This window comes from Gavialis gangeticus, unplaced genomic scaffold, assembly GCF_001723915.1.
Source record: "Gavialis gangeticus isolate Ggan-Ray unplaced genomic scaffold, GavGan_comp1, whole genome shotgun sequence".
In the NCBI taxonomy this organism is placed as follows: domain Eukaryota; kingdom Metazoa; phylum Chordata; order Crocodylia; family Gavialidae; genus Gavialis; species Gavialis gangeticus.
The window spans coordinates 107,099,784-107,120,419 of record NW_017729022.1 but is presented as its reverse complement, the minus strand read 5'-3'; the positions used below and the strand labels follow the sequence as shown (position 1 = coordinate 107,120,419).

The 20,636-nt window shown below is 46.2% G+C and overlaps 1 long non-coding RNA gene across 1 annotated transcript; it reads left to right on the top strand.

The window, feature by feature from the left end:
* Window positions 1-541: 541 nt before the first annotated feature.
* Window positions 542-18,361, top strand: LOC109296519. The gene is made up of 3 exons (XR_002096971.1): window positions 542-622; window positions 7,817-7,828; window positions 18,351-18,361. It is a non-coding gene; the product is annotated as an uncharacterized LOC109296519 (long non-coding RNA).
* Window positions 18,362-20,636: the final 2,275 nt, after the last annotated feature.

The window sequence follows — 20,636 nt, the reverse complement described above, 5'->3', positions numbered from 1 at the left end:
TTGATTCTTCTGATCAAGGGGAAGGGCCCAGGCAAGAGCAGATGAATCCTACATACCAATACTTGGCTGCATAAATAGTGTCACCAGCAAGGCTTTGGCTTCTTTGACCATGGGATGTTGTTCCAAGAAGCACTGTGGTATGGGATTCACCTGACAAAAAGATGGAAGAGTATCTTCATAGATAGCCTCACTAACCTAGTGATGAGGGCTTTAAACTAGGTTTACCAGGGAATGGAGACCAAAGTCCTAAGGTAATTGGGGAAGCAGGTGAGCTGGAGGAAGCACAAGCAGGAGGGGGCAACAGGAGAGGCCTTCTCATTCTTCCTGAGAAAGTAGGGCAATCAGCTAGTTACTTCAGGTGTCTGTACACAAATGCGCAGAGCCTAGGAAAGATACAGGAATAACCGGAAGTCCTTGCAGTCACAGATCTACAATGTCACTGGGATAAGACACATTTAGTGGGATAGCTCACTTGACTCAACTCAAGTACTGTCATGGATGGCAACAAACGGTTTCAGGAAAGACAGGCAGGGAAGAATAGGAGGAAGAGTGGCTCTTTATGTAAAAGAGCCATATGATTGCTTAGAGCTCCAGTAAGGAACTGGAGATAGGCTTGTTGAAAGTTGTTGATTTTTGTTCAGAGGGAAGAGCAACAAGGGTGATGTTTTGGTGGGTGTATGCTATAGACCTCCAGACCAGGAGGATGAGGTACATGAGGCTTTCTTCAAACAGTTAGAGAAAGTTTCCCAATCACAGGCCCTGGTTCTCAAGGGGCACTTCAGTCATCCTGACATCTGCTGGGAGGGCAATACAGCAGGGCACAGGCTATCCAGGAAGATTCTGGAGAGTGCTGGGGACAACTTCCTGGTGCAAGTGCTGCAGAGGCCAACTGGGGGCCATGCTCTTCTTGACCTGCTACTCACAAACAGGGAAGAATTGGTGGGGGATGTAGAAGTGTTTGGCAACTTGGGCAGCAGCAACCACCAGATAATTGGCTTAAGTATCCTGAAGAAAAGAAGGAAGGAGAGCAACAGCGTAAGGACACTGGACTTCAAAAAAGCAGACTGACTTGCTCAGAGAACTGATGGGAAGCCAATCTAAGGGTGAAAGGTGTTCAGGATAGCTCATTGTACTTCAAATAAACTTTACTAAGGGCACAGGAATGAACCATCTTGATGCATAGGAAGACTAGCACGTATGGCAGAAGACCAACTTGGCTCAGAAGGGAACTTGTGGTCATCAGGAGAGATCCCAGGCAACTGGAAAAGAGCAAATGTAGAGTCCATCTTTAAGAAAGGGATGGAGGAGGATCCAGGGAACTACAGACCAGTCAGCCTCACCTCAGTCCCTGGAAAAATCATGCTGCAGGTCCTCAAAGAATCCATTTCTAAGCCCTTGGAGGAGAAGTTGATTAGGAACAGTCAGCATGCATTCAGCAAGGGCAAGTCATGCCTAACAAACCTGATTGCCATCTATGATGTGGATGCAGGGAGAGCAGAGGATATGATATACCTTTACTTTAGCAAGGCTTTTGATAAAGTGTCCTACAACATTCTTGCAAGCAAGATAAGGAAGTACAGGCTGAATGAATGGACTGCAAGGTGGATAGAAAACTGACTAGATTGTCAGGCTGAAAGGGTATTATAATCAATGGCTCAATGTCTAGTTGGCAGCCGGTCTCAAGTGAAGTGCCCTAGGTGTTGGTCCTGGGATTGGTTTTGTTCTTCACCAACAATATGCAAGATGGGATGGAGTGCACCCTCAGCAAGTTTGTGGATGACCCCAAAGTGGAAGGAGTAGATACACTGAAGGGTAGGGCTAGAATTCAGAGAGACCTTGACAAATTGGAGGTTGGACTAAACGAAGACTCATAAAGTCCAATAAGGACAAGTGCAAAGTCCTGCATTGACGACAGAACAATCCCATGCACAGGTACATGCTGGGGATGGACTGGCTAAGCAGCAGCTCTGTAGAAAAGGACCTGGGGGTTACAGCGGACAATAAATTTAATATGAGCCAACAATGTGCCCTTGTTGTGAAGAAGGCTAACAGCATACTGGGCTGCATTAGCAAGAATGTTGCCAGCAGATCAAAGGAAGTGATTATTTCCCTCTATTCAGCACTGGTGATCCATATTGAATCGAGTTTTGCACTCCCCAGCACAGAAAGGATGTAGACAAATTGGATAAAGTCCAGTACAGGGCAACAAAAATGCATGTGACCTCTGAGGAAAAGCTGAGGAAATTGGGCTTATGTAGTCTGGAGAAGAGAAGACTGAGAGGGGATTTAATATCAGCCTTCAACTACCTGAAGGGTTGTTCCAAAGAGGATGGAGCTCAACTGTTCTCAGTGGTGACAGATGACAGAACAAGGAGCAATGGTCTCAAGTTGCAGCAAGGGAAATTTAAATTAGGTATTAGGAAAAACCTCCATCTTTATTTGTTTATAAGACCTAGCTAGACGAACCTTAGCTGGGATGATATAGCTGTGGGTGGTCCTGCTTTGAGCAGGTGGTTGGACTAGATGACATCCTGAGTTCCCTTCCAATCTTCATTTTCCATGATTCTAGATCTGTAGATGGGTACATCACCTGAAATTCTATCTTGTGCTTGATCGACATATCTGTGAAGTGTCTTGCCTTCTGGGCTGGATCCAGATGTGCAGGCATGTTCAGTTTGTGGTGCTGCAAACTCTCTGGTGCCACAAACTGCATGTGTTGTATGTTAAACCATGCACAGTGCTGCTAATTTGCAGTGCTGACGCAAAATTTAAGAAAAAACCCTGAAAAAAAAAGCAGCACAGAGCACATCAAAGTCCTGTGTGCTGGGACAAACATGCAAATGGGAGAGCAGGCAGCCCAGGGCCCAGCTGACTGTGGCACAGTGTGCCTCAAGATGGGGGCTGCACATGCCTCAGTGCAGGGGCTCCATAGCACAGCCCTCGTGCTGAGGCATGTGGATACAGGGAAGCAGCCAGTTCAGGGATGCCTGCTTCCTGCTGGCTAGCCCCACACTTTGGTTCCAGCCTGCCCCCTCCACCCCCCCACAGTACACAAGCAGCAGGACAATGAGTCCCTCTGCAAGCGTCATGAGCAGGGATGTGCACTGCAGCACTAAGTAGCACCACAATTTTTTGCCACTACTATTTGTGGTGCTGCAATGCATGCCCCTGGAGTCTTGGCCTTGAATGACATTGGTCCTATAACTTCAGTTACACTTTGTTTACAAGATGATCAATCTCTGCATCAGTTTTTGGATGGAGGGCAAATGCAGTACTATGAGGCTTCATTTGAATAAGTGCCACATTTTGATTCAACATAAATAAAGCACATGGACCTTTGTACAGTGTGCCATGAGTGACTGGTGCCTCCTGAATCTGGGGGGGCACCCACAGAAGCTGCTGATGGTGGCGGCCATCCGGGGGCACCAGCCCTGTTGACGGGGGGCACAGGCACCCCTGTGCACCCCCTACCAGTTGCCTATGCACCTAGCCCTTCAAAAATATAGCTGAATTCCTGTTGAATGGTATCTTTAGCAGTGCTGTGAATCCTTGTTAACTTGATGCCCAGAGGCTCGAACCATTCCCCACCTAGCAAGCTTGCTCTCTGTCCTTTGGCGGTTATGAAGCAGAAGACCATGTGATACTTCCCACAGCAGATGCTGATATAACATTTTCCCTTCAAGTCAACTGTTTGTTCGTTATAGTCGACAAATCTTACTTTGTATGGAACAAGAGGAGGCCAACCTTTGGACCACAGCAATTCACGTCTTCTGAAATGAAGACTAACTCAGATCCTGAATTGACCTGCATAATCCATGGTACACTTTGGAGCATCGCTGTGGTATACATCTTCTGTAGAGGTGGTGTTTCCACACTGTTGACAAATCCAGTAGTATGGACATCCATGAGCATCTTGCAGGCTGATATTCCATTCAGGGAAGCAACCAAAGGCAAATGCTGCTTGTTTGGTTTCTTTCTGGCTGGCATGAACTTCTGATGACACATTTGATGTGACCCTTGTGCAATGATGGCATTTGACATCATGTGTCAGATCTGTGGCTCCTATAACAGCTATAACAGCTTTTCTGGGGTGAAAATGTACAGTGGTGACTTCTTTGGAGAAGTCCCTTTGGATTGCTCTTGGTGAGTCTCAGTTGATATTTTCCAAGACAACCATTTTCCATGGTTTAACTTGGATCCATTCAAATAGACATATGCAGTTTCATGAGCAAGTGCTTCTACTAGGGCAAAGACAAATGCTAAGTTTGGCTTTGTGAGGAGTAGAGCTTCATTTCAAACCCCACACGAGTCAATCCCTCAGTAGAAACTCAAGACTGGAACAAAAATTGCAGTTCTTAGGCAGACAATGGAACTCAGCTGTGCATCCTAACTGAATTGACTGAAATGAAACCATCTCACTGTTTCAGTGAGTCAGTGTAAAGTGAATTTTTAGTGGCATAGGGATTTCACTGTAGGACTTGTCATAGAATTTAGCTGGCAATATGAGTGAACAAACAATGTCAAAAGCCTGTGAGCCAATGACAGCCAGTAACACAGCATATTTCTGATTAACCTTAGTGATCTGATTGGCTTTCAAGTAGAAGCTGGCCAGCCGGCTTGTCAGTTGTTTGGCATCAGCTTCCCAGGAAGATGTCCCGGTCACATAACATTCTTCAATGCAGACCCAGGTCACCACTGTGGAGAACAGCCACACTGAATGCTCCATGTATAGGACCCCATTCACACTCGCACAGATTCACAGAAGTTTAGGGCTGTAAGGGACATCATGAGATCATTGGGTCCAGCCCCCCTGCTCTGGGCAGAAAAGACTGCTGGGGTCAAATAACCCCTGCAAGGTGTTCTAGGTGCCTGTACAGAGCTTCCTGGGTGGTACAGGCCCTTTCTCCAATGCACTACTTGACAGTCACGGGATGCATCTACACGAGGTGCTATGGTGCAGTAGCAACAAGTTACTGTACAGTACTATTGACAGGCACTAACTGTGTGGCAATGATACTGTGCACTAATAAGCTACTGCACAGTAGCTCATTGCTACTGTGCAATAGCATTGGGAAAGGACTGTGTGTGGTGATGGTACTGCTCAGTAATGCCAGTGATTGTGCAGTCATTTAGTACTTGCTTACATGACTGCACAGTAACAACTTCACAGTTCGCCACTCGTGTAGACGCAGCCACTGTGCAGAAGGATGCACAAGAAACATTCTGCTCACTGGCATCCCATCCTCATCACCACTTTTGTGTAATTTAGGGGTTTGTTTGTCCCAGTGAGGTCAGACAGGGAGTAACAGAGACAGCCACCATTACAAGTAAAAGGACTTGATGAATGCTCTTCAAGTATAACAGCAGGCAGCATCAAGAGAAAACAACACAGACTAGCCCCACATGCTGGCAGGGATGTATACACACATACCAGAAGTGGGGAAAACCATAGCATTACTGTAAATGACAATTCAGTGTGGTAGAAGTAATAACAATATTGCTTCCCCCATGACAAAGCCTGAGCCTTCCTCCTCCCTTATCCTACAGTAAGTTGCAAGTTCTTCTGCCGGTAGCCTCATTAAAATGGATGAAGCTTCTTCCTCAGACACTCCTTGCTACATATAAAGAAGATACTGCACCACCCAGTAGTAAATTCAAGAGACACTGTACTCAGTGAAACACTTCTGAGTCACAATTCCCTTCATGCTTCCTCTTCATTCAGGCAAAAAGGAGAGATAGTAATTTGCTATGGGAACAGAGCAAGAGCAAAATTGTAACATTCCTTGTGTTGAATTAGCTGTCTGAGCCAGCAACTGGGTGGAGTAGATCCACAGTTTTATTGGTTCCTCACCTTCCTGCTTCAGGCAATAAGATAGCAGGTGAGTCCCAAATGCTTGCTCTCTCTTATGATCCCAGCCTCAAGGTTTAGGTAAGCACTACTCAAGTAAGGGAGTAAAGTAAGTCTTCTCTTCATCTCTCTGTACAGCAAAGGCATTAAGTTCAAAGCCATAAACAATTTCTTCACGAACAGTAGGTCTTACAGTGTACCAGGAAAATAAACTAAATTGAGCAATCACTTGAATTAAATTGCACAATAGATACTTCCTCTTCTCCACTACTGGCAACACATGCAGTATATGTACAAGGTGTATTCATTGTAAGCTGCTAAATAATCAGAAAACATGCACTAAAACTAGAAAAGCACATCCAACAATTATGAACATGGCCCAATTGTGTAGAAAAGAGCTACCTTTTATAGTAAGTAGAAAACTCCATAGTTACTATTAGCAGAACAAACAAACATGCTCTGAGCTAGGCAACAAGTCAAATAAAATACTAGTAAATCCATACAAAGCATGGTGACTAAGCATATTTATCGTAACTATCGAACATGTCTCAAGGCAAACCAACAGACCATTGGTAGCAGAATCTTCTCTGACTGCTATAGACACCATCATACCATCCTGATACAATTCAGAATCTGGGCAACATAAATTGCAAATAGCATATATGCCCGTAAATTGCATGAAGCCATGCCATATCATTTCACAGGACAAAATAATAAGCATAGGCTGCGTCACATAACTAAGTTCCCCATCATGTAATGGACCATATAACAAATGGGGCCCTTAGTTCTATTTCCATTGTTCCTCTTCTTTTCTACTCTATAAAGATATTGAATTAAGTGCTGGAAAATTTGTTTCATTTTTCAGAGTCCTATCTAATAAAACTATCCATTATGTTAAAACATTTATTATGTTCAGAAGTGGATCCAGGATCTCACAAAGTGGGGTGTGGAAACACAAACTGCCACTGCAAAGATGTGCGTAGGAGCCTCTGGGGACTTTTTAAAGTCCCCAAAGCAGGTAAGAATCCCATCATTTCCCCTCTGTGCACAGAGGCATGTCCCCTCTTCTCCCCTTCCCTTCTCCTTCTTCACTACTGCTGCTGCATTCCCAGCTGCCCCAGGTGTGGAGGAATCTCCAGAGGTGCTCCTGACCAATTCAGCTCAGGACTGTGGCAGAGGCGATGTGGGAAGGTGAGGGCAGTTCCTTCTTTTCATGTCTGCTCCCAGGGAGACTGGCCAGGGAGGTGGAACTCACCCTATAATTACAGATGTTGGATGAACTAAGCATCCTCCTTTCAGGCTCAATGGAAAAAGCAATTAACCCCCTTTATATAATGGGAGAGCTGGAAATCATGAAAGTCATTGCCCAAGGCTCTGAGCCACAGGGCAAAGCCCTCACTAAAACCAAAGCTTTGTGTTCCAATAAGGTCTTCATGATTGAAAATGCACAGAACTAGCAATTTGTGTGTTCCTGTATACCCATGTGCACTTACATGCAGGAAACAAGGGAGCAACCATTGATAGTGTTCAGAGTTGAAGCAGTGAGTGGGCAGAACTGGTATTGTAGGTAGGGAAACTGCCTGCTGCTTATTCTGTTGTGTTCAAGTCTCACAAATAAATACAACTGCACCAAGAATATCCTCAATATCAAGTTATCATCCTAATGAAAACATATTTGCAGTGCCCTATCTTGCTAACCTCTCAGACCAAGGAGAAACCTTTCATTCTGCTATACAGCATGATAAGTAGAGCAGTAAGCCCCTTCAATATAAATATTTTAGCTAATATAGCCCACAAATCTAAACATATGCCAAATTAGTATTTATTTACACATTATATGTATATTATATTGGTATACTAGTATTATACCAATATAATAGGCATATATTATCAGTATGTAAATACTACATTTATATTATATTGGCATATTGATGCCAATCTGTAAAAGTATTCTATTAAATGAGAAAGGGCTATGGGGTAGTTCAAAACTAGTCACCAGCAGTCAGAGCCATCTCTAGGGGTGTGCAGGGCCCAGGGCATATCAGCCCATGTGGGGCTGGGGAGTGGCGAGCGGCCAGAGTGCAAAGTGGGGGCTGGGAGGGGGTGGCAAGCAGCCAGAACATGAAGCAGGGTGGGGGGTGATGGTGAGCGGGCGGAGCACAGAGTCAGTGGTGTGTGGTGGCTGTGGCAGGGCCTGTATGGCACTGTCCATGGGGCACCCCGAAGTGTGGGCCTGGGGCAGTCACCCCAATTCACCCCCCGGCAGAGATGGCTCTGCCATGATATAAGGATGGCAGTTTTCCGGTAACTAAGGAAGTCATCAGTGAGTTTGCAGAAGATGGAAGAGGCCAATCTGAGAACAGCATGCTTGATTGCAGTTTTGGCAAATAGTTCCAGAAGGAAGGAGCGGATCCTGCTGATGTCAGATCACAGCTCTTCCCTTTAATCTCTCTTGTCTACCACCTCCATCGTGAGGTAAGTTTCCTTGAAATGATCAATGCCTTGTTTCATCGATTCATAGATTATAGATTCATAGATTGTTAGGGGCTGGAAGGGACCTTGCAGATCATCGGGTCCAGCCCCCCCACTCTAGGCAGGCAGACAACTGGGGTTAGGTGACCCCAGTGAGGTGACTGTCTAATCTCCTCTTGAAAACCTCCAGGGTAGGTGACTGCCTTACTTCTGGAGGGAGTGTATTTCACAGTCTGGACACCCTGACTGTGAAGGAGTTTTTCCTGGTATTAAGCCTGAAGTGGCCTTCCAGGAGATATCCATTGGTCCTGGTCTTCCCACAGGGGTGCCCTAGTGAACAATTGTTCACCAAGCTCCTGATACACTCCTCTGATATTGTGGTAAGCCGCTATGAAGTCCCATCTCAACCTTCTCTTCTATAGGCTAAAGAGGCCCAGGTCCCTCAGTCTATCCTCATATGGCTTGCCTCACAAGTCCCTGATCATACGGGTGGCTCTTCTCTGCACCCTCTCAAGTTTTTCCATGTCCTTATTGAAGTGCAGCACCCAGAACTAGATGCAATACTCCAACTGCGGTCTCACCAGTGCTGAGTACAATGGAAGTATCACTTCCTTAGTTTTACACGAGATGCATCGGTTGATGTATGCCAGCGTGTTGTTTGCCCTGCTGACTACCACCTCGTACTGATGGTTCATATTCATACGATGGTTGATCATTACCCCAGGTCCCTTTCAGTCGTGATGCAAATCAAGCTGTTGCCACTGAGCCTACATGTTTGCTAAAAGATGTCTGCCCCCAGATGGAGCACCTTCCACTTGGAAGTGTTAAACTTCATCTGGTTCTGGTCTGCCCAACTCTCGAGCCTGTCCAGGTCCGCCTGTATCTGCATCCTATCATCTGGCATAACCACACTGCCCCATAACTTGGTATTATCTGCAAACTTGGCCAGTGAACTTTTTACTCCCCCATCCAAATCATTGATAAAGATGTTGAAAAGCACCAGTCCAAGCATGGACCCCTGAGAGACACCACTGGCCACCAAATCTAGGGGAGCATTACCTCTGGTTGGCCCTTGCACTTCCTGGGTCAGGAAGAGCTTCTTGATTACAGTCAAGAAACTGCATGAACAATCTGACCTAGCCAAGTGTTCCTTCCTTCCAATCTATGTCCAGGTAATTGAAGTCACCCATGACAACCAAGTCCCTTACATGCATGGCCTCTGTCAGTTCACAGGGGAACTCCAGATCCAGCTTCTTCCCTTGGTTTGGTGGTCTGTAGAAAATGCTTACAGTTAGGTTTCTCTCACCCCTCCATAGCTTGACCCAGAGGGTTTCAACCTGCTTATCTCACGTAAAGACATACCCCTCTGCCTTTTCTCCCTACTCTGTTCTTTCTGTACAGGGTGTAGCCCTCTATGGCTACACTCTGATCATGCAAGGCCCACCAGGTCTCCGTGATCCCTACCAGATCATATTGCCCACTAGAGAGCAGGAGACCTAGCTCCTCTTGCTTGTTCCCCATGCTCCTGGCATTGGTGTACAGGTGGCCGAGGCCTCCAGCTGACACCCTCAATTTCCTGAGACACTGTGGGAGAACTGATTGGTTAGCATTTTCAGAAACAATTGTGCTAGTGTCCTCCAGAAGGGAACTTTCCTGTGTGCCAGTCCCTGGGCATGCTCCACTTGGAGTTTCCCTGTCCCCCAGCAAAGTCAGTTTAAAGCCCTGTCCAGTCAACCAGCCATCCTGGCTGAGAACAGGGACTTACCTCTCCAAGTGAGGTGAATTCCATCTCTTCCTAGGAGTCCTCTCTGTCCTCCCTGAGCGCCCCTGCACTCACCCACCCTCTCTCTCAGCCCAGCTCTTATTTCCTGGCTCTTTGCTGGGGGGATCTGGGTCTGCGTCTTTGGGTCCCGGGGGCACAATGGGCATGAACCCATGTGTCTCCTCTGGGAAGCAGGCTGGAAAGAGCTTGTTGTGCATCACTTTGCTTCTGGGGACAATTCAGTGCTTGAGTCTACCAGGTATTGACGTTAATATTGTATTTCTTCAGATTGGCCTTCAAGATGTCCTTGCATCTCATTTGCCCACCCTTAGAGTGGTGATGGGCCAGTAGGGGGAGCTCCTGCATTGAGCCTTCCACCTCACTACATCTGTCCACCTTCCGGACTCCACGTGTCTCTCCAGAGGCACCTAAGCCCTGGCAGACCCCCTTTCGAGCCCCAACACAGAGTCCGGGGGTAATGTAAGCTGCTGAAGGGTGCTTACCCTCTTAAGCTGTGTGTCCTTGGGAAAATACAGGCCTAATAGTCCAATGGGTACTCGATCCAGTACAAGCACTTGGGGGCCAAAAAGGAAAGTGCTTCTCAGTTCGCAGACCTAAGGGGCCTCTTAGGCATAATTTAGACCCACCCCTCAATAAGCTCCCTACACTGATCACAAAGGAGAACTTTATTGATTACAGGGGTAGGGTGAAAATAGGGTACAAGATAGAACAATATCATAGAAATCCCATAGAGAAAAACAGTCTGGCTGAGTGTAAGCATTTCCCCTTGGGCCGAGTCCCTCCTGCCCAAATTCCTCGGGGAAGGGACCGTGGCCTCCCAGCTCACAAAGGGCTCACCCGACCCGGATGTGCATATGCGCCGGCCTCTCCTGCCACGACTTGCTGTTACCCGATATGCTGTTCAGTTGGTGCGGCGCGTACCGTCCGGGGATAAGACTTTCGTCTTTGTCCGGCTTGGCTCCCGGATACCGTTGTCCTGAGGGCTCCTCCACCCCTACACCCTCGCCCAGGCCTCCTGTGCCTTGGGTGGGCCGCAGGCCCTGCCAAGACAAGGTACTATAAAGTCCAAAAAAAATGTATGAAAAGGAAAACAAAAATCCTGGCCCTGCTCCCTACGGGCCCTGTGCCGCACCCCGTGGCGCCTTGGCGTCTTCGACCTTCTTAGGCCTCTCAACTGGCATGCGGACCCCTGCCCCGGGGTCCCGCCTACCCCAAAAGGTCCAGCTGCTCCGTCCGCTGGCCCTGGTCCGCTGGGGTGCTGTTGCTTCTGCGGCTCTCCTGGCCTCTGCAGTGTCTGCTTCTGCCGCCTTGGGTGCCGCCGTCCCCGGACCCACTGCTCCCAACCGCACTGCCTCCGGCCTGTCTCTGGCAGCTCCGCTGCCTTCGGGCCTGGCTCTCTCGGCTCCTACGGCTCCGGACCCGTCACTCTTGGCTCAGCCGCCTCCGCCGCCGTCGGACCCATCTACCTCAGCTCCGCAGCTCCTGGACCCGTCACTCCCGGCTCCGCCGCCGCTGGACCCGTCTACCTCGGCTCCACAGCTCCTGGACCCGTCACTCTCAGCTCCACCGCCACCGCCGCTGCCGGACCCGTCTACCTTGGCTCTGCAGCTCCTGGACCCATCACTCTCGGCTCCACCAATGCTGGCCTCGTCTGTCCACACCGGCGCTCCTTTTGAATGGGCCCGGGTAGCCCTGGCGCCTCCCACTTCCGGGTTCCTGCAAGGTTCAAATTCCTGCCGCTCGTCGCCAGCCACTACGTGCAAGCGGCGTCGGCTTGCGCTGGTCTGGGGTCTCTCCCAGCCCGGCGCCTGCTCTCCTCCCTTACACTGAGGTAGCCTTTTGATCACGCATCTGAGTTACTGCCAGCTATATATCTAATCAGATCTTGAGTAGCTTACTCACAAGCATCATCCAGAGGCTGCTGGAGATCCCCTGTGGAGGCAGGCCATTCCTAGCTCATGAGTTATGGGGGAGAGAGCCAGTTTCAGATGGTAAAGCTCCTCTCTACATCTGAGTCCCCCGCATGACTGCTGCCCCGTCCTCCTGGTCAGTGTTAACTTATATAGCCCCTGTGACCTTGTTCACCTGGTCCAATGGAGGCCAGCACCTGTTGGCTGTCAGCCAACCAATTTGAAATACATCACTAGTTGCCAGGCAGACTCTCGCCCACCAAGTAGATGCCTCTCACCCAGGTAGCTGATACCACATAGGCAGAGGGAGCAGGTTTCCCACCTCCCTCAGGAATGTAGCCATTCCCTCAGGAATGTAGCAGGTTACCCAAAGAGAGAGGGTAAAATTATGTCTCCTCTGCTGGGCCCATCCTAATCAAATTGTCACCAAGCAGAGATTTTGGGGAGAAACAAATGTGGCTTCCTGCCACAGTAACCAGTGGTCAGTTTGGAGTATAGGTACTGTTGTAGGAGCCAGGTGTCAGGCATCTCTATGACATGTCCTATCCAAAAGAGCTGGTGCTCTATAAAAATTACTTCAACGCTGGCGGTGTCTGCTTGAGCCAGAAGTTTGATATGTGTTCTTCCATCCTTCTATCCTTCCACTTGATATGGAGGATTTTCTCAAGACATCACTGATACTAAACTTTCCAGGTCCAAAACTTTCAGGTCTTTGCAATATGTCAGACAAGTTTCATGCCCATACAGCAGAGTAGGGATGATGGTAGATGAGAAGTTTGGTTTGGATCTTGACATCATGATCACTGAAGACTCAGTTTCAGCGGTATCCATGGCAGCAGTGGTAGATTTTATCCAGTGTTGAATATTGTTGCCTGTGTTTATTTTTGGAGAAAATTAGCTGCCCAGTTAAGGCAAATGCTCAACATTCTCCAAGGATAACCCTCTAATTGTAATGGGTTAATGAGCCACTGGTTGGTTTGGGATGGGTTAATTTTTGTGATGTTAACAATGAATCCAAGCATTTCACACACTTCGCAGAAGCAATCAAGAGTGACCTGGAGCTCTTCAACTGAGTGAGTAAACATGACACAGTAGTAATTCAAAACTAGTAATTCAGTTCATTAAAGTTTTAACCGCAAAACACTATGCTAATTATACTGTACAACACTTTAGTGATCTGTCTGAACTATAATGTTCCATGGGAGAAAAAAGGACTTCGCTCTAACTTCATCTTTCTATTTTGGGGGAGAAAATTATTTTCGTACCCACTATTAGCCCAGTTCTGCAACTGGCTCTGTTCAAGAGCCGAGGTCCACTTGAATAAGAGGTCCTGGGATCAAATGTCAAGGAGGACATTTTTCTTCCCTCCATTGTGCAGAACACACAAACTGCCTGAACTTTAACACTGAGAAGGTGAGATTTGTTTAAGAGCTGTGAAGACTGCATTTTTTATGTTAGGCTAGTTCAATAAATGTAAAATAAAGAAGGCAAGAAGTATAAAATGAGGAATGTTTAAAATATTTCCTCTGCAAAGTCTAAGTAGAAAGAATTTTACTAGAAATATTGTAAGGAAGTTCACTTATCCCACAATGAGGTATTATGACAGGCTGTGGAATTAAAATCAATCACTTAAACTTTGAAGCAGAGGGATCCTTAGTTTTAGGATTTAGGCAACGTTCTGAAGACAACCTGAAGAATGAAATTGCAGCTGATGCTTTCATATTATTGCACATTAATAGATAAGAGTACGAGCAGTCTCAAATGACAAAGTATGTGTCAACTGTTCAGTGCAATTCACTGTTTTAGATTCTTGTGCCTATAGTGAAATACATTGCTCTGTAGCAATTGGGGCCATGTCAGAAGACGAAATTGCAGGACTGGGAACAAATGGAGTAGTGCTAACTAGCAAAGCAAGAGGTCGTGTTAATTAGGTACAATGCAAATAAAATGGAAGACAAGGGAAGGGTTTGCCTGATTATTCAAATGTGATGCTAGAAAATCATATTCTGAGCTTAAGCCATACCCACTTTGCCAGTGAAAGCTACTGCACCAGGCCTGCTGCTGCGTGAAAGGCTGATTACTGCATACACTGTGCTGCTGCAATGAAGTCATTCTATAGTCTGATTAAAATAACATCTTCTCATTCTCTTTGTGTTTTAATTTATAGTCTCTCTCCTCTGGCTGAACCTACCAGCCATCCTGGAGGTGAACAAAGAGAATGTGCTAAAGTTGCCAATTCTGGGGCCTGGTGTGAGAGAAACCCTTTGTTTTCAGAGGTTTTATTTACCCTGGAGACAGTTAATCAAAGCCTCACAAGAGCATTGTCATTCTGTTACTTTTGTGTGGGCATAAACTCTTAGTGTCTGATCCCCATGACTGTCTTTCAAATCTTTCAGCAAGCTAACTCAACTGTAATTTACACCAATATAGGGTGTAATTTAGCCTTTTTCAATATGGCTTTAGATAATTAAATTTATAGTTATGCTGGTTGAATTTCTTATTAGTACTATGGACACCAGCTCATGTCCCAGCCAGGCGAAATGTATACTGAGAGTACTTCAGCAGAAAGAAAAGATTCTTTGGATAGATGTAATATCTTATGAGACCAACTAAATAGTTGGAAAAATTGTTCTTTGCAAGCTTTTGGGCACAAACACCTTTCCTCAGGCATAGGGAGAGTCTGCTGGTAAACTGTGTGCTCTCCTAGGTAGAATAGAAACCAATTTTCAAAATGCAGGTCTGTGAAAATGCAAATGTGTGGCAGTGAGGATGAGAGGCCATGGTATGAGAGACAATAGGTGTGAGACAGTTGGTGGGGTAGATGAAAGGGGGAAAGTTGAACTGGTGCTAGAATGTAGCTGGTAAAATGCAGACAGGTTACCCAGGGTTATCAGATGGCAGGAAGGTTATAATGTGCCATAAATCCAATGTCTATATTTAGTCCATCATTTTTTGTATCCAGTAGATTTGTGAAGTGAAGTTCATAGGTTCATATGAAAGGTGTTTTGTAAATTGCCTTCGAGGATTAGAACTGAGAGGTTGGAGAGACAGTGGTTGTCTTGTGAGAAGTGGGCACCTACAGGTAATTGGGTATTTTTGTTTTTGATAATTTTTCTGTGTGCATTCATTCTGGTATATAGTTGTTGTTTGGTTTCTCCAACATATTTTCCATCAGGGCATTTAGTGCACTAGATGAGATATATAACATTTCTGGAGATGCAGATGTAAGATCCAGGAATGTTTATGATTTTGGTGTGGGGTATAGTTATTGTGCGAATGTAGGAGATGTGATGGCAGGTTTTACATTTTTTTGTCCCAGCATGGTCTGGATCCATTTTGTGTGATTTGGGCCATAGGAAGTTTGCTTCTGATGATGAGGTTGATGAGATTCATTGCTTGTTTAAAGGCTAACATGGGTGGTTCTGGCAAGATCTCTTTAACATTGGGTCTTCTTCTAGTATGAGTTACAATTGTTTGAGGATTTTCCATATAGGTTCCAGGGAACGATGGTATGTCATAACTAATGGTGTTCAATGCATGGGGATTTTCTTTTTGTACTGGAGCAATTCTTCACGTGGTATAAAGATGGCTCTTTCAAAAGTGTAATATCTCTCTCTGGAGGAGTGTCCTTGTTGAGTGACAGTCCATTTGAGATTTGTGAGGTAACAATCACAGGTATTCTCAGTGCAAATGCGGTGGTATCAGAGGGTTTGGCTGTACATCACAGCTTTCTCAATGTGTTTAGGGTGTTTGTTGGTTCTGTGCAAATAAACATGATGATCTGTGGGTTTCTTGTATATGGTGGTTTGTATTTACCATTCTGGATACTGATCAAAGCAGTTTGCAGTTCTTGAGGAATTCTTCTTCCAGGTGGGCCATAAAAAGTTTGGCATATTGTGGGGTCATTTTGGTGCCCATAGCTGTGTTCATGGTCTGGAGGAAATGTTGGTTATTGAAGTTGAAGTTACTTTGCGTGAGGATGAAGTGTATAAATTCAGTAATATCTGTGTAATCTTCCTCTTGGTATATAAATGTTGGTATAATAAGCTGGTATCACCCATGGTGGCTAGGAGGATATTGCTAGGAAGGTGGTTTATGTTTTTATGTTTTTGTAGAAACTCTGTTGTGTCTTGGACAAAACTCACTCTTTGGGTGACAAGAGGTTTTAAGATGGATTTGATGAAACCTGATAGTTCCTCAGTTAGGATTCCATGGTTGAATATTATAGGTCTGCCTGGTGTCCCTTGTCTGTGAATTTTAGGAAGCATGGGGGTTGGGCCCTGGGGGTTGGGTTAGTGGGGGGATCAAGTTCTGTAGTTTTTCTTGTAGTTCATATGGAAATGATTTGATGGTGGTTTTGAGTTTTAAGGTGAAAAGGGGAGTTGGACCTTCCTCTAATTTTTTGTAGTAGGTTGTGTCAGAGTTGTCTGTTGACTTCTTTTATGTAGTCTTCACAATAAAGGAAAACTATAGCTCCTCCTTTATCTGCTGGTTTTATTACAGTTTGGTGGTTGGATCTTAGAGATTCTATGGCCCTTCTCTCAGAGGGAGAGGTTGTTATGGTAGCATTTGTTGTTGATTATTTCATTGTTCATTCTTTCCCTGAAGCAGTCACTATAGCAGTCAAGGTTTGAATTTCATCCGCTGTGAGTTGTCCAGTCTGATGGTTTTTTGGTTTTTCGGGGGTTAATCTTTGCCTCTATGTTGTCAAAGGATGAAGTGTTGTTGGAAGTGGATTCATTTTGGTTGTGGAAATATTCCACGAGATGGAGGCATCATAACAATTCTTCTAGTTCTCCACATGGTAGTATATTAGGGTATTTTTCTGGACAGAATTTAAGGCCTTCTGCAGAAACAAATTTAACACTGCTAGCCCAAAAGGAGAGGGCAAAGAAGAATGAGAAAAATACCCAGTGGGCATGTCTACACATGTACTTCAATACACAGTAGCCTATTTTACTATGCATTAAAGCGTCATGTAAAAAACCATGCAATTACGCCAATGTGCGGTAAGATAGGCTACTGCACATTAAGCATCACTTTAAAAAGTGTGCTTTCAGTACTGTGTATTAAGGCAGCCTAATGAGCATTTATTTAGTACCTCACATTGGAGATACTAAATTTAATGTGCATTAGGAAACGCATATTAATGCACATGTAGACACGCTCAGTGTCTCATAGGACCGGGATAATGAGAAGCTGGAATAATAAACCAAATGAGCAATCCAAAAATCAAGGGCTGTCCTCAAACTAGAATCCAAAGGGAATGGGCAGTTAAGTTACCTAGACTTGGTTTACTGGTCTACTCACCTCATTATTGACTCTGCAAGCATTCTATTCTTCAGTCTCCCAGATAATCCCTATCTAACAGCAAATACAGAATTAAAGGCTCCACTTTTGAAAGAAGCTCTGCATATTCATTGCTTATTTTTCATTTTGCTCAAAAATTACACAGAAAATTCTGTCTCAGTTCAGTTTGGACTATATGATGCATATTTTCACATAGATGAAGAAAAACACAAATTATTTCAAATTAAGATAAACTGCTGTATACCATAACTGTAAACTGCATTATAAAGCACACCCCTTCATTAAACTAAGCAAAACTGCTCTGAAGCTTAGGCCTTAGTCAAACTGAAGTGTTAATAAATGTGCAAGACTTCTCCATGACAAATCTAGTACACTCGTATCAATATTTTTTAAACTGTAGGAAATTACTTGACTAAAAAAAATGCCTTTTTAAGCAACATATTTGAAATATAAATATTTAAAATAATACATTTTTAAATGTATACAAAGTGTAGGACAGACAAAAACTACTTCAGTGGCCAATTTTCCCAGATGTGTTAAATAAAAATGCAAAGTTCATCCATTTATTTTTAAAAGATCTGGCATTTCATTAGAAAAATATGAAGTAGAGCACATGAGATAATCCAAAGCCTCTTAGTGCCCTGACTGTATGTATATCTGGTACTGAATGTGCCTTAGGGCAGAGGTGTTAAACATATGACCTGCAGGTCAGATGCATCCCATGGAGCCACATGATCTGATATGGGTCAACACCATGTGCCAGCCCTAGCCCCATGCACCGTATGTAGCACATGGGCTGGACCCAGCACCACGGTTCCTACTGGGGGTCTGTTTATGGGTGTGGGCTGAATGCAATATCCCACTGGACTTGCTCTGCATGCTGGTTCTGGGCCTGGTCCAAATCTGGCCATGCTGGAGTTAGTGTACAAGGTCAACTCAGTAGATGCTGCATGCAGTGCATGCCCTGTGCTAGGCCCCTGTGCCGTGTGCAGCACAGCCAGTGCAGCCCCACATGCTATATGCGCAGGGGTCACAGGGAGTCTGAGACTTGGGCAGTGCACATCCAGATCAGCCTGTCCCTCACCCCTGACACCTCCATTTCCATTTTCACTGACTGACTTTCTTGCCTGCATTGCATGCCAGCCTCTGGCTTCTTTACTATTCCTTCCATCCAGGAACAGCGTGTACACACACACCAACTGCAGGTGCTGCCTCAGCCTGACAAAGGGTCTTTCAACCTGAAAACTAGCATCCCAGACCACTAAGCTGAGTTTATCTGGTGCCTCATAACTCTACTGCAACCAGCAAGCCTCAGGCCTGGCAAAGAAGTGACATGTCTGGGCTTTCCCCAGCCAGGACAGTGTGCATGTGTGTGGTAGCTGGAGGTTATGGCACCTCCTACCCGCCTTTCACCAAGGGGAGCCTCAGTTCTGGCATTTCCTGGGGCTGCCATGCCACCAGCAGTCCCACCAGGCCTCTCCAACCCTGGCAGAATGCAGTTTTAGTGGTCATGCCCAGGACCTGAGGCCTCCTCCTTCCCCATAGCCCCAGCTCATATTTCCAAGTTCATCCTGGCTTGGGAGCCCAGCAGGAACATGTTCTTTCCCTGCTGGCTGGTAATGCAGTGAGTGCCCCCACCAGCTCTGAGAGTGGGGCATTAAATGACTTTTAAAAAATGAAAAAAGGAAATAGGTGCATATGGAGTGAGGAGAGTGGCATTCGCTCCATCTGCACCTGAAGCTTGGGGAATCCCAGCAGCATGACATTCACCTTCAGGAACACCAGCTGCTCCACCAAACCAGAATCCAAGAAGGAGCGGTGGAGTGTCACTACATCCCCAGCAATGCTGAACATGCTTTCGCTTGGAACACTAGCTGGTGGACAGGACAGGACAGGTGTTCATAGGCAACAGTGACCAGATCTGGCCACAACTGGCAGTGGGCTGCCCAGTAGGCACAGCAACGCCTCCACATCCTTGGCAAGATAGGCAGCCCCCAAGGCCTGAGTGCTACCTGGCTGATGGTGGGGTCTGGTGCCTCTGGACCCCACCATGGAAGCCATGCCCTTGGCCCACATTGGCAGCACCTGTGGTGGAGGAAGAGACTGGCTGGTGGACGGCATGCTAGCATGGGACAGTGGATCCCCCTCTTCCACTTCCCCCCTGACTCTCTTCACCAGCACCTCCATCCACTGATTCTGGGTTTGGCTGCTGCATATGCTGCCCTTCACCCTTGGGTCACACATGGTGGTCAGCACATGGACTGTACTGGACTGCAAGGGATCAAGCCATTTCCTGATGCCCTCCTTTAGCTGTCTCACCAGTGCTTGGATATCTGGTGACAGTGGCTTGCCCCAGCCAGGAACATTGATACCCTGGAAGCTCAACATTTAGCTCTGAAGTTCTCTCACTATGGGAATCACCTGGCTAAGGAAGGCATCACCAGCACTGAAGGTCTCGGTTGCCTCAAGGAACGGCTTGAGGACCACCAAGATCTGGGAGATAGTATCCCACTCAGGTCTGTTAAGGGGGCTGCAGATCCCAATCTTCCCAAGCAAGGTCATCTCATGGATGGCCTTCTGTTGCTCCACCAGCCTCTCAAGCATCAGGTATGTGGAGTTCCACTGAGTTTCCATATCCTGCATGAATCTATGCTGCAGGATGTTCAGCTCTCCTGGTTTGTCCCACAGCATCTTGCCTCACTTGATGCTCTTGTGGAAGTAGCCTGCCACCTGCCTGCATTTGGAAATGAGTTTGCTAGTGGTGCTGGCACCATCACCAGCAGCCCTGTCCCCCCCTGCCCCACCCTCCGCATCCCTGACAACGAGGTGGAACTTGTACACCAACAAAGTTGGCATCACAGATTGCCTTGACCATATTAGCCCCATTGTCGGTCACCCTGCCCAAAGAGCCACCCCTGCACCAATTGGTTCATGGCCTCCATGATTTCATAGATTTTCATAGATTCATAGACATTAGGCCTGGAAGGGACCTTGGAAGAGCATCAAGTCCAGCCCCCCCACGAACGGCAGGAAGTCAGCTGGGGTCATAGGTTCCGAGCAAGATAAGTATCCAATTTACTCTTGAAGGTGTTCAGTGTAGGTGCTTGAACCACCTCCAATGGCAGGCTGTTCCAGACTTTGGGGGCTCGGACAATAAAGAAGTTCTTCCTTATGTCCATCCTGAAACGGTCTTGCAGGAATTTATAACCATTTGACCTCATCATCCATTGGGGTGTTCTGGAGAACAAACATTCCCCCAGATACTGGTAGTCACCCCTGATAAACTTATAAGTGGCCATCAGATCACCCCTGA